Genomic DNA, 12,851 nt, shown 5'->3' on the forward strand with positions numbered 1-12,851 from the left:
TTGCTTTCAAATTGCCCTCTTGGCAAAACTGCTTAACTGAATACATATGGTTCATGTGTAGGTACCTTTGCCTAAATCCTATATAATTTAAACCTTCCAGAGCCTAGAGAAGATGGAGCCACACTGTTCTTCTTCAGCAAATGACCTAATAAATTTCTTTCTAAAACTATTTCAGATTTTGGGGTTTGTTCTCATGACTCACATACAACTAGAAAATGAAAGAGCATTTGTTTCCGTTTCTATTCGCCTCATTTTTATGTTCCTTCTAAAACTGCTTATTTGGCAGCACTTCTTCCATGGATTTGTCTTATTTGGAATGTTGCTTACCTTCAAAGATTTGTTTTTGAAAGTAGCTATACTAAAGCACAGGGGCAGAAAACAGTATTTAATCTGTAGAACAGAAGGATATGATATTACTACCAGCACCTCACCCAAATTAAATTTAAATATTTATTGAATTCACACATCTATTCAGAACTGTTCTAGATGCTATAAGGTGGAGAAGGAGAAAGAGAAGAAGTAATTGAAGGAGAAGAAAGAGAAACGAAGGATAAAGTTGGCATAGGCCCTGCCCCTCAAGAGAATCTAGATTTTCAGGGTGATAGAGTGAAAGGACTAGATTCTAGTCCTTATTCTGTTACTACTTGATTGTAATTGACTTGGAAAAAGGTACTTAGAATTTTAGGCCCCAGTGTCCTCATTTTTAAAAGGATAACATTGATTAAAGGTCCTTACTCCCATGGCACTTCTCAGCAAAGATTTGAAAGGCACCAGATTAAGATATACTCAATAAAATCAAAAGAAAGTATCAGTAAGCTATACCATGCAGTTCAGGACTGCATAAAACTATGACCAGAAGTTTTCCAGCATGCTGATTCAAGATATACCAAGGTGGGCTGAAGCCAGGCCAGTATGGCTAAATAAATGAGCCAGAGATATCTAAACCCTTGCACAGTTGAAGCCTCAACAACGAACAACGTCAGCTTATTGTAGGTCCAGAAACTGAAAAGATTCTAGGTTGAGTGGCGTCCTTGAGGAAGCCTGAAACCATTCCATCTCTGTGAATTTTTGCTGCTTTCATAGTGGTATGATCCAGGGAGAAGTCTAATCATTGTCCTCTTGTTTGGGCTCTACTCCTTACACAGATAGGGCCTCTACTCCCTTGCAAATGTGATGGCTCCCCTCTTTTCTGGAACTGTAACCCTGAACTAGGTACTGTGCAACAGACTGTCCTGGAACAGTGACCCAGAACTGAGTAATGGATGACAGAGCTGTCAAATATTACCTGATCCTGTGCCTGGTGCTACTACAGAGGCCCATTGGGATCTCTTTCTCACCAGGTGTTCAGTCCCTTTACTGCCCTTGAATACTGCTGCCACCCCACAGCAAGTGATATTTCTGCCACGCTGTGCAATGCTCCCAATGTCCAGAGACCTGTCTGTCTTCCTTAGCTGCCATGGGCTAGAAAAATGACCGACTCACTTTTGTTGACTTTCCTACTCAGAATTCAGTTTGGCACATTTTTTTAAGTTGTTGTGGAAGAGGGACAGTTACGGACAGTTTGGCAAAAGTGCTGGCTTCATTCCATCATCTTGACCCTCAGATTAGGGTGATTTATTTAATCCACCCCCTCTACCTTTACATTTGTATTAGATGAATTTGTAATTCATCTAATTTGTTTCTAATATTAGGAACAATGAAATGAAATGCATTTTCAAATGAAAATGTTGTCATATTGAATTTTTTATAACACTCAAATCCTGTTTTATGTCTCAGTCAGTTATGAAGTTGACCTGATTTACTAAAGATAGTGTCTGTAAAATGTGAGCAATGCAATATCTGACATGTATAACTATACTAGATATGGATTCAGTAATGGACTTTATGTCTTTTGTTTTAGCACAAGCAAGCTCTAGTAAATGCACTGATAAGACTCATCGCCAATGTCGGCAATCAGAGGATGAATATTTTTGATCTCTGAAACTCATAAAGGCCTTTTTCCTAAGAAGTGGCCCAAGTTAATCCCTATTTTCTCACAAAGCCAACAGGAGCTGTTGTGAACCATGAAGCTTCGGAAAAGATCTAGGACAAGAGAAGATCTGCTGACAGAATAAAGGAGATTGTACAGATAGTTACAGTCCTCCTAGGAGAACCACCAACTTGGGATACCTCAGCTCTGTGAATCTCCATTCCCATGAGTAGTTAGCCACAAAGCTTACTTTGTCTCCTATGGCTTTTACAAGATATCAGAGATGGAATGGTTTCAGGCTTCCTCAAGGACGCCACTCAACCTAGAATCTTTTCAGTTTCTGGACCTACAATAAGCTGACGTTGTTCGTTGTTGAGGCTTCAACTGTGCAAGGGTCTAGATATCTCTGGCTCATTTATTTAGCCATACTGGCCTGGCTTCAGCCCACCTTGGTATATCTTGAATCAGCATGCTGGAAAACTTCTGGTCATAGTTTTAGGCAGTTCTGAACTGCATGGTATAGCTTACTGATGTTTTCTTTTGATTTTATTGAGTATATCTTAATCTGGTGCCTTTCAAATCTTTGCTGAGAAGTGCCATGGGAGTAAGGACCTTTAATCAATGTTATCCTTTTAAAAATGAGGACACTGGGGCCTAAAATTCTAAGTACCTTTTTCCAAGTCAAATGCTCTTTCGTTTTCTAGTTGGATATGAGTTCTCTAGGGAAGGTCAGAGCTACACTGATAAAAATGTCATAAATGATTTCCATGACACCTTTGGATAGTTTTCATTGTAATAATCCAGAGACTAAGATCTTCTAAAAACTAAACTACACCTTCTGACTTTTCAAAAATCATTTTAAACAGTCTTAAATATAATTAAAGGGGGCAGGGAAAGACCTAAATACAAATGCCTAAATTTGTGATACAATAAAAATAAAATCATGAGGAAGTGTTCTGCCTAAATTGGCACAGTTTAGAAGCAAAGACTCCTCTATATTACGCACCGTTTTTTCTAAAAGTATAACAATTTAATTAGTTGTCTGGCTTTCTGACATTTGTCACATTAAACTGGAATTCCTATAGTTTGGGTAATGATTAACCCTTTGGCAGAGTCTATTGTTTTAGTGTTTTAAATACACCTGAGTAATTGAGAAATTCTTCATACAACAAAATAGGAGATGAAGGCAGATGTGTTTTGTCCTTAAAAATTAAGTTCCTTACACATTTGAGAGTAGTTCCCAAAGAAACAACTTCAAACTCTTTAACTGTAACACATCTCTACACACATAGCATATTTCTGAGTGGTTGAGTAAAAATCAAATAAAGAAAGCAGTATGAAAAAATAAGTTTACTATTTATACAGGGTAAATTATGCTATAACTAATATCTTACTGGTGATTGGAGGTGGTAATGTAGGCCTAAAGCCTGATACCTTATTAGAAAGGGAGCTAGAAATAGAGTAACTGACAAAAAACTATGCCTTGTCTTTATTAAAGGCTGCCTCTGGTTCTTATTAAACAAGAAAAAGTATACGCAGAAGCACACCGTCAAACACAGACAGCACCAGGCACCAGTGGAAATCATACAAAATTCATTCAACTGGCATTGAAAGGGATTTAAATAATACTTCAGGTAACAAAATTTAGTGGGGGGAAAAGGATGATAACAATGTAAGCTTTAGTGAAGTTGCAAGTGAGTACACCTTTAGTATAATTTATCCTTCTCCAGACAGCAACAAACCAGCATTCCCAATGCATTTCCCTCTTTTTGCTTTCATGGAGTAAAAGGTCAAAGTAACTCAGATTTATATGTTCTGTCTCCCTCTTTCTAACTAGTAAAATAGCAGAAATTTCTCTCATCAGTTCATTCATTCCCATCTCAGCTTGATCTAAGGAAAATCTTTTTTTTTCCTTTTTGGGTTAATTTCTCTCGTAGTCTCAAACCCTGCACATAAAGACTTGGACAAACATCAAAGTAAATAGATATATAGTTCACTAGCAACTATGAGTACCATAGAATCACAAACAAGATTTTAACGGAACAGGCTTCCAATTACAGACTGCAAAAAAGCACTGTACGTGGTGGTATTGGATTCCTTTTATTTTTTTCTGTCCCACCAATCCAGCCTTCCTTTAAGTAGTTGCAAAAGGGGAATGGAAGAAAGTGGTAGGACAAGCAAATAAGGAACAGGTATTGGAGTTACCCAGAGGATGGGAAACTAAAAGGAGGACTTGACTGATTACAACGTGCTACATAGACCACGCATCTGCTGTTTCTTCCTGATCTGCTTGTAGAAGCCTCAGACCAATTTGAGTCTACATGTTCAAATTTTGATTTTATCACTGCCTCAGTGCCATCTCCATCTTCTTGTAACTATCAGGCCAGTAATCACAATCAGCCATCATTCCACTCCACACTTAGTTAGTCAAGTTGAAGTCCAAAACAAACAGGTTCTGGCATTTTTTTTTCCTACAATGTTTCTGAGAACCCTGACTTCTCTATGTAAGTCTCTCTCAAAGCCACCAAAACTTGGAATAACCTATAGCTTCTTGGACAACCCATGACATTTTGTCTATTTCTCTGGGGACAAGGGCTTCCTTCATTCCTTTTCCCTTCTTCTGTCCCTTCCTCTCTTCCATCCTTCCCTTCATTCTTCCATTTTTTCCCTTTCTCCATCTCTCCCTTTCTTCCCATCTTTTCCTCCTTCCTACCTCCCTTTTCTTCCTTCCTACTTTCTCTCCCTCCCCTTCCCTACTTCCTTCGCTCTTCTTTCTTCCCTCCCTCCCTTTCTTTTTTCTTCCTCTCTTCCTTTCTCAACAACCTATTATCATCTTGAAATACTCTACAAATACCCACTGCTGGATAATCAGTAATCTGACAATTACTGATGCTGCTAATTTTGAAAGCTCTGTTTAACACTAGCCTATCTAGCCTAGTGAAAATGTCTTTGCAGATTAGTATAATGTTAATAGTACTAGCTTCCTGCTTTTGACCTGATGTGGAATATATCGCACTACTGGAGCAGATGGTATCAGTTTCATTTTGAAACAAAGGTTGTTTGGCTGCCTGCCAAAAATTCAGTGCTCGCGGCAGTTCAAGCTAAGGAAAATAGGTTGCTGTTGAAGCAAGAAAACAAGTGTCACATAAATTCTTGTTGAATCATAATACATTTGTTAAGATTGTTCATCTAGAGATGTTTACACAGCATTCTAAAAGTAATTGAATCTTTCATTGCAAAATGGAGACATCTTTATTCAGTTTTGCTGAAAACACTGAGGCAAAATCCAAGCCAAGGAATAAAAAAAAAAGGAAACAACTCCACTGTCCTTTTTTTTGTTAGAAATACATATTACTATAGAAATAAAGTGTACATAGGAAAATGTTTGTGTCACTATGAATATAATAATTTGCAAAATTAAAATGGATTCCCAAGAATCCTAAAGGTGAACCTCTACAAGCAAAGTGGAGACATTTGATACAATTATTCTGCATAACTCCAGTCAAAAAGCTATACTTTAGGGGAAGGGAAAAGTGACTTTGGGAGCCTGAATTAGTCATATTGGCTTTCTACATTGAGTGAATTATTCAGATAAATGTTGTAGGCTATACATCACTTTGTGTGCATAGCTAGACCTATAATCATAGAATACCCACATAGATACTTTTATTAGTACCCTTTGTTTCATAAGAACCTTGGAATTCTAGCTTTAAAAAGTTAATGTTTAAAAAAAATTTAATACCATATTATCATTATGTAGGTTACTGGATTGGGATTTAGAATGTTTCACCACAAGAAAACAAACAGACACATTTTCAAATAACATCGAAATTCTATTAATTCATAACTCAATTTATTTTGATCATGTTTTCCTTGCAGGTATACTTTATTTGTAGGGAAATAGTATATCTGCTGCCCATGTTATTGTTAATATAAGCTATTATATGGAGACTATTTTTGCTTTGTCCTTTCCCTCTAAGAGTACAATTATGTCTCTCTCTCTCTCTCTCGCTCTTTCTCTCTCTCTATACACACACACACATATATGTATGTGTGTGTGGTATGTATATATATGTATTTTTATTGCAATAAAAACCGCCATCTGCTAGCTGCAATGTGCATAGTTTACTGTTTGAAGTACATAAGCTTCACCAGCTTGATCAACTGATATATCCTCTTTAGGAAGATTGCTCCCAGGATTATTGTGATGACATTTAAAGGAAGTGCCTTGGAGAGACTATGTTGTGCATGTGAACATGCTGTAACTGGTTACAGTTAGGTAACCACGTGGTTGGGAGGAACTTTTCTGATTGACTTGTGTTGCCAGAACTATCGAAATGATAGTTTCAAAAAGGCTTGAGTTAGTTTTGGCTGGTGCTATTGTTTTTATTCAGTGATTCTTCATCTATATCATCCAGTGAGAGACTATGCTATAAGGGGAAAGGCTTTAGTACCCTCTCTTCCTCTGAGACTGTAAGTCCTTGGCCTTTTTGTTTATTTTCAGGTGCAGAGAGTGGAGTCATCTACCTTGGCAGTTTCAAAGGTTGGGAAAGTAAGCCATGGCAATCTGGGAGTCCAAATTCAGGCTGGGTTATGTAGTCAGTGCAGCATCAATGTCCTGAGGAACAAAGAGCAATATTCAGAATTAACTTTTGGGAACCCAGCCTTGCAAAGATACTTAATGGGGAATTATAATGTTATTGGACATAGACTTGGTAGGATCACTGCTATACAGAAATTAAATTAAATTTTGAGTCTAATCCTCCAAAGACTGAGGTGGTACAGGAAAGAGTACGCCCTGGAGGTATATGGTGAAATATTTATATGCTTGTCCTTGGTATACCTTTGAAGTAAATTTTCTCTTATAAAAGCCAATTTATATAAAGTGGTTAAATGGAACTTTGGTAAAAGTCAAAGGCCTCTAATAATTGTGGCTGAAAACAGGCTGGGGAAGCACAAGCAAATGACTGTAGAAAAGGGACACCTCAACTCCTCAGGTGATCCTCTAAAACCCTCAGAGACAAACCTGGCAAACATAAGGGCTAACTTGGCCCTGAGAAAGTAGGACCAGGGCATCATGCTTTTGTCGTTCAGTTGTTTTCAGGTGTGTGTTGACTCTGTGACCCCATCTGAGGTATGCTTGTCAATGATACTGAAGTGTCTTGCTATTTCCTTCTCCAGCTCATTTTACAAATGAGTAACCTGAAGCAAATGGTGTTAAGTGACTTGCCCAGGGTCACATAGCTAGTATCGGAGACCAGATTTGAACTCAGAAAGATGACTCTTCCTCACTTCAGGCCTGGCACTCTATCCACTGCATCATCTAGCTGCCCAGGGCATCATATTATATATGAAGCAAATTCACCCAAGCCTTCCCAGGCCCTAGAGCAGTGTTGTCAAACTCAAATAGAAACCAACTCCTGCAAGCTGAATATTGACTTAGAAAACCATAGGTTAACATTATCTCTGTTTTTTATATTTCTACTTATTTTGTTAAACATTTTCTAATTATATTTTAATCTGGATATATATGTACATATATAAACATACATATACATACACACATATATGTACATAAATTCTTATATCATAGTTTCTTCAATCATTCTTCACCTGAAAGACACTTCTCCTTTCTTCCCAATTCCTTGCTACAACAAAAACTTCTACTATAGATATTTTAGTACATGTAAACCCTTTCTTAATGCCTTTTTTTAATTCCTTGGAGGAATTTTCCCTAAAAGTAGTATTGCTGTATCAAAGAATATGGACAGGTTAAATCAGAGTTTCATCAACAGTGTTACAATGTCCATCTTCCCACAATCCCTCAAACAGTTTTCACTTTCCCTTTTTGTCATTTTTGCCAATCTGGTGGATGTAAGGTAGAATCAAAAAGTTGTTTTCATTTGTAATTATCTTATTGAAAAAAACCTCCACTCTTGGAGATTCTTTAGACCAATGAGGAATTTGTGTCATTATCAAGTATCTACCCTTTGCAAAGACCCCAAGTGACTAATCCCTTAAAAAAGAGTTATAACACATGTAAAGTCCCCCAGTCCAGAAGATCAGAGGTTTCCCTAATCCCTTAATCTTGCTCTACTAGCTATTTATTTTTATCTAGGTTATTTTTAAATGTAATATTAAATTCTAGAGGCAGTTAATGTAGAGACTGAGAGCTACATTTGAAATCAGACTTAATATGCATCTAATATTTGCTGGCTGTGTGACCCTCTCTTAACCTCTCTGTGTGCCAAACTCTCTAAGACTAAATTGGAATGTTACTGTTCTTTAATAGAAAGTTTGTTGTCACAGATTTCTCTATATTAGTGAAATCATTGATCTAGATTAGACTAATATTAAATCCATTCAGAAATTTAAGGAAAATGTGTTGATCTTCCTACCTCAGAAGACAATGAAGGATGTAGGGTAAGCATTTTTTTGATTACTTTGACATTTAACAAACTTTTGTATTCCTGATTATGAAAAAATAGAGCTATAAAAAAGAACTGGGATTACACAGAATTAAAGTTTCTGCTCTGCAATTCTTTTCTAAAATTTCAAATGAATACACAGTACATATTGTAGTGTTTGTGTAAATAGGTATATGGATCTGTTATGTACATTTCTGTACATAGAGTTTCTATTATCAAGGTAGTCACTGGCTTGGAAGACTTTGATAGGACCAGAAAGATCTACAGTTAAATAGATTTTAACCTCCTCAGCATTTCCAAATGCTTTACATTTTAATCAATACAGTAAGTATCTATCCCTCACAGTCAGCTTGTTCAATCCAGAAAATTAACAAATATGTCTTGATGGAGATGGGTCCTTCCACATGTCGCAGGAGCTATAGTCTTCCATTTTCTGATTAAGCAGGCAGTGGGAAAAAACTTACTGTCCTATAATTGCCTCTGTTATGAAACATATCCACTTGTTATCCAAAGCTTAGTTGAATCATAGCAAAAATTATTAGCAGAGGCTGTTTTTATGCCAGTTTACTTTGAGCTGACATTGCTACTCACTTAACATAGATGAATGAGTATAAAGGATGAGACTTTACATAGAGATGACACCCCAATGTATATTTGTTAGCAACTGTACTGCCGGGAGCTAGTTTGAAGAAAAATTGTTAAGAAAGCAAAAAGGGAAAAAAGAGAGGGAAGAAAATCATCTCTGTTATCACAGTAGCTCATAATTTCCTTGCTTTTGACAGCTTTTTTTTCCCATCAGTTTTTACAAACATTGACACAAACAAACTGATTGGGGGGGCATCCATTATGGTCTAAAGAACACTATTCTGTATCAAACACAGCCAGAAACACACTTTTTATAATGCTGGACACACATTCAAATTTAATAGTTGGCTTTCATTTTCTCTGCAGTATGCCTCCAGGTAAATTACAGCATTCTATTTAATTTTGACCTAAGAAAGCATTTTACTTAGAAGTAATGTACACTAGAATTAAGAAATACATCTTACAGATATAGTGTTTCACAGATTTCTCTCAGGATAAAATAGTGGCATTGGAGAGTCCCAAGAGCAGTAAGTACATATGATATGACTGAGGATCTTAGGGAGAAAAAATGAGTCTGAAATGCCCTGACTTTCTAAATTGAGGGTTCCTCCTAAATGATATATAGAGCTCTTTAAATGAAATACAAAAACAAGTTAAAACCAACCAACATAAATAGTGAGGCAGTTAGGTGGCACAATATATTAGTTCAAATCTAGCTTCAGACCCTTGCTGGCTGTAAGACCTTGGGCAAGTCATTTAACCTCTGTCTGCTTCAGTTTCCTCACCTGTAATGTGGGGAAAATAATAGTAGGTTGCTGTGAGGATAAAATGGGATGCTAATTTGTCAAGTAATTAGTACACTGCCTGGCACATAGTAGATGCTATATAAATACTAGCTATCCTTATCATTATTACTATTATTAACAGTATTATTCTTTATAAAAATGTAAAGCTGATTATGGTTATGGTTTGCCAAAAAATGGGAAGAAAGAGAATAGGAGATAGTGAAAATGATAAATAACTCCCAAATCTTAGTGTTCCTTTGCATCCTCGTGGGATTTTTTTGATGCAATGCAACTGGCCCAGGACAGAGTTTAATAGTAGATAGAAAATTATTTAATCAGAGTTTTAGAATGTTATAAATTAAAGGCTAGAAATTGAAGGAAGTGCCATCTAATCATATTATCCAATGTGTGTCTTTGCTATTGTCTCAGCATGTCATCCCACTAATTGTAATGATTTTAGTAATTGCAGTGATTCCTTATAATTAATATTAGTTGCTACAGTCACAGTAATTATATAAAAATACTTACAGCTTTTTTGGAAGAAAACAATTGTTCCATAGTCCATTTATCTAGTATGAGTACACCTGAGGTATGTCAATGTTCCTCCCCAAATCACTACTTTTTATTCAGCCTTGTACTCAATCACACTGGACATGACTTAGTCATTTATTTCACACCAGTGTGAACTGGAAAATAGTTGTTTGGAACATTCCAGAAGAGTCAATATTTAATCCAGATAATTTTGGTCTACAGAAAAGAACATTATTTATGAAACTAACATCCTGTTACATGGTTTAAAATATATATTAAATTTAACATGATTATAATAAAACTGCTCAACTTCTGTGTCTCTTTCTAAACTTTCTTCTAGGTATTTTTTATTTTGAATATTTTATTTTTTTCAATTACATGTAAAAACAAATTTTACATGCTTTAAATTTTTTGAATCCCAAATTCTTTCCCTAAGACTCTCCCCTACTCCCTTGATGAGACAGCAATTTGATATAGGCTACACATGTGGAATCATGCAAACTATATTTCCATATTAGTCATGTTGCAAAAGAAAACAGAGACAAAACACACACACCCATACACACAAGAAAGTGAAAATAGTATGATTCAATCTGTATTCAGACTTCATCAGTTCTTTCTCTGGAGGTGAATAGGATTTTTTATCATAAGTCCTTTGGAATTGTCTTGGGTATTGCTAAGAGTAGCTAAGTCAATCACAGTTGTATACGATATTGTTGTTACTCTGTACACTGTTCTACTGGTTATATTTACTTCACTCTGTATCAGTTCATGTGAGTCTTTGCAGGTTTTCTGAAAGCACCCTGCTCATCATTTTGATTTTCCCCTCACCATAGTAACTTTCTATAGTCAGATTCTTCTTTTTTTCTTTGCACATTTTCCCAGGCTATTTCTTTTCTTCTATGTTTTAATAACATTTTATAAAATTTTATTCCGATTACACATAGACATCTTAACATTCATTTAAAAAAAATTTTTGAGTTCCAAATTTTCTCTCTCCCTCCTTCTCCACATCTCTTCATAAGATGGTAAGCAATCTAATGTAGGGTTCTGTATATGTAATCATGTAAATCACATTTCCCTATTAGTCATGTTGTGATACAAGAAATAGATACAAAGAAAAAAAGATACAAAAAATATAGTGAAAGTAGTATGCTTTGCTCTGCATTCAGAGTTCATCAGTTCTTTCTGAATGTGGATAGCAGTTGCCATCATAAGTCCTTTGGAATTTTCTGGGATCATTGTATTGTTGACAATAGCTAAGTCATTCACAGATGATCATACAATGCACCATACAATGTTGCTGTTACTGTGAACAAGGTTTTCCTGGCTCTCTGCTCACTTCACTTTGCATCATTTCATCTAAGTCTTCCCAGATTCTTCTGAAATCCACCTGCTTGTATTTTCTCATAACACAATAATACTTCATTAAATTCATATACCACAACCTGTTCAGCCATTCCTTAACTGATGGACATCCCCTCAATTTCCAAATCTTTGTCAGAACAAAAAGAGCTGCTATAAATATTTTTGTACAGGTAGGTTCTTCCTCCCTGATCCTTCCCACCTTTTATAAATCTCTTTGGGATACAGACCTAGTAGTGATGTTGCTGGATCAAAGGGTATGCAGTTTTATAAACTTTTGGGAACAGTTCCAACTTGTTTTCCAGAATGGTTGGATTAGTTCACAACTCCACCAACAGGGCATTACTGTCCCATTTTTCCCACATACCTTCTAACATTTGTCATTCTCCTTTTCTGTCATATTAGCCATTTCAATAGGTGTGAAGTGGTATTTCGTTCAGGGTTGTTTTAATTTGCATTTCTCTAACAGTGGTTTAGATCACTTTTTTTTTCAAATGACTATAGATAGATTTGATTTCTTTGTCTGAAAACCACCTGTTCCTATCCTTTGACCATTTATCAATTAGGGGATGACTTGAATTCTTATAAATTTGAATCACTTCTCTATATATTTGAGAAGTGAGGTCTTTATCAGACACTTGCTATTAAAAATTGTTTCCCAACTCTCTGCTTTTCTTTTAATCTTGGTTCCTTTGGTTTTGTTTGTGTGAAACTTTTTAAGTTAATATAATCACAATTATCCATTTTACATTTCATAATTCTATGTCTTCTTTGGACCTAAATCCCTTCCTTATCCATAAATCCTACAGGTAAACTGTTCCACATTCTCCTAATTTGCTTATGGCTAAGTCATCTACTCATTTTGATCATATCTTTGTATACAGTGTAAGATGTTGGTCTATACCTAGTCTCTGCTATGCTTTTTTCCACTTTTCTTAGTAATTTTTGCCAAATAATGAGTTTTTGTCCCAAAAATTTGGATCTTTGGGTTTATCACATATTACACAACTATAGTCATTTACTACAATGTACTGTTTACCTAACATATTCCATTGATCCACCACTATTTACTAGCAAGTACCACATGGTTTTGATGATTACTGCTTTATAATACAGTTTGAGTTCTGTTATGGCTAAGCCACCTTCCTTCACCTTTTTTTCACTGATTCTCCTGATATTCTTGACCAT

Source organism: Vombatus ursinus, unplaced genomic scaffold (genome assembly GCF_900497805.2).
Source record: "Vombatus ursinus unplaced genomic scaffold, bare-nosed wombat genome assembly UNPS02014792.1, whole genome shotgun sequence".
In the NCBI taxonomy this organism is placed as follows: domain Eukaryota; kingdom Metazoa; phylum Chordata; class Mammalia; order Diprotodontia; family Vombatidae; genus Vombatus; species Vombatus ursinus.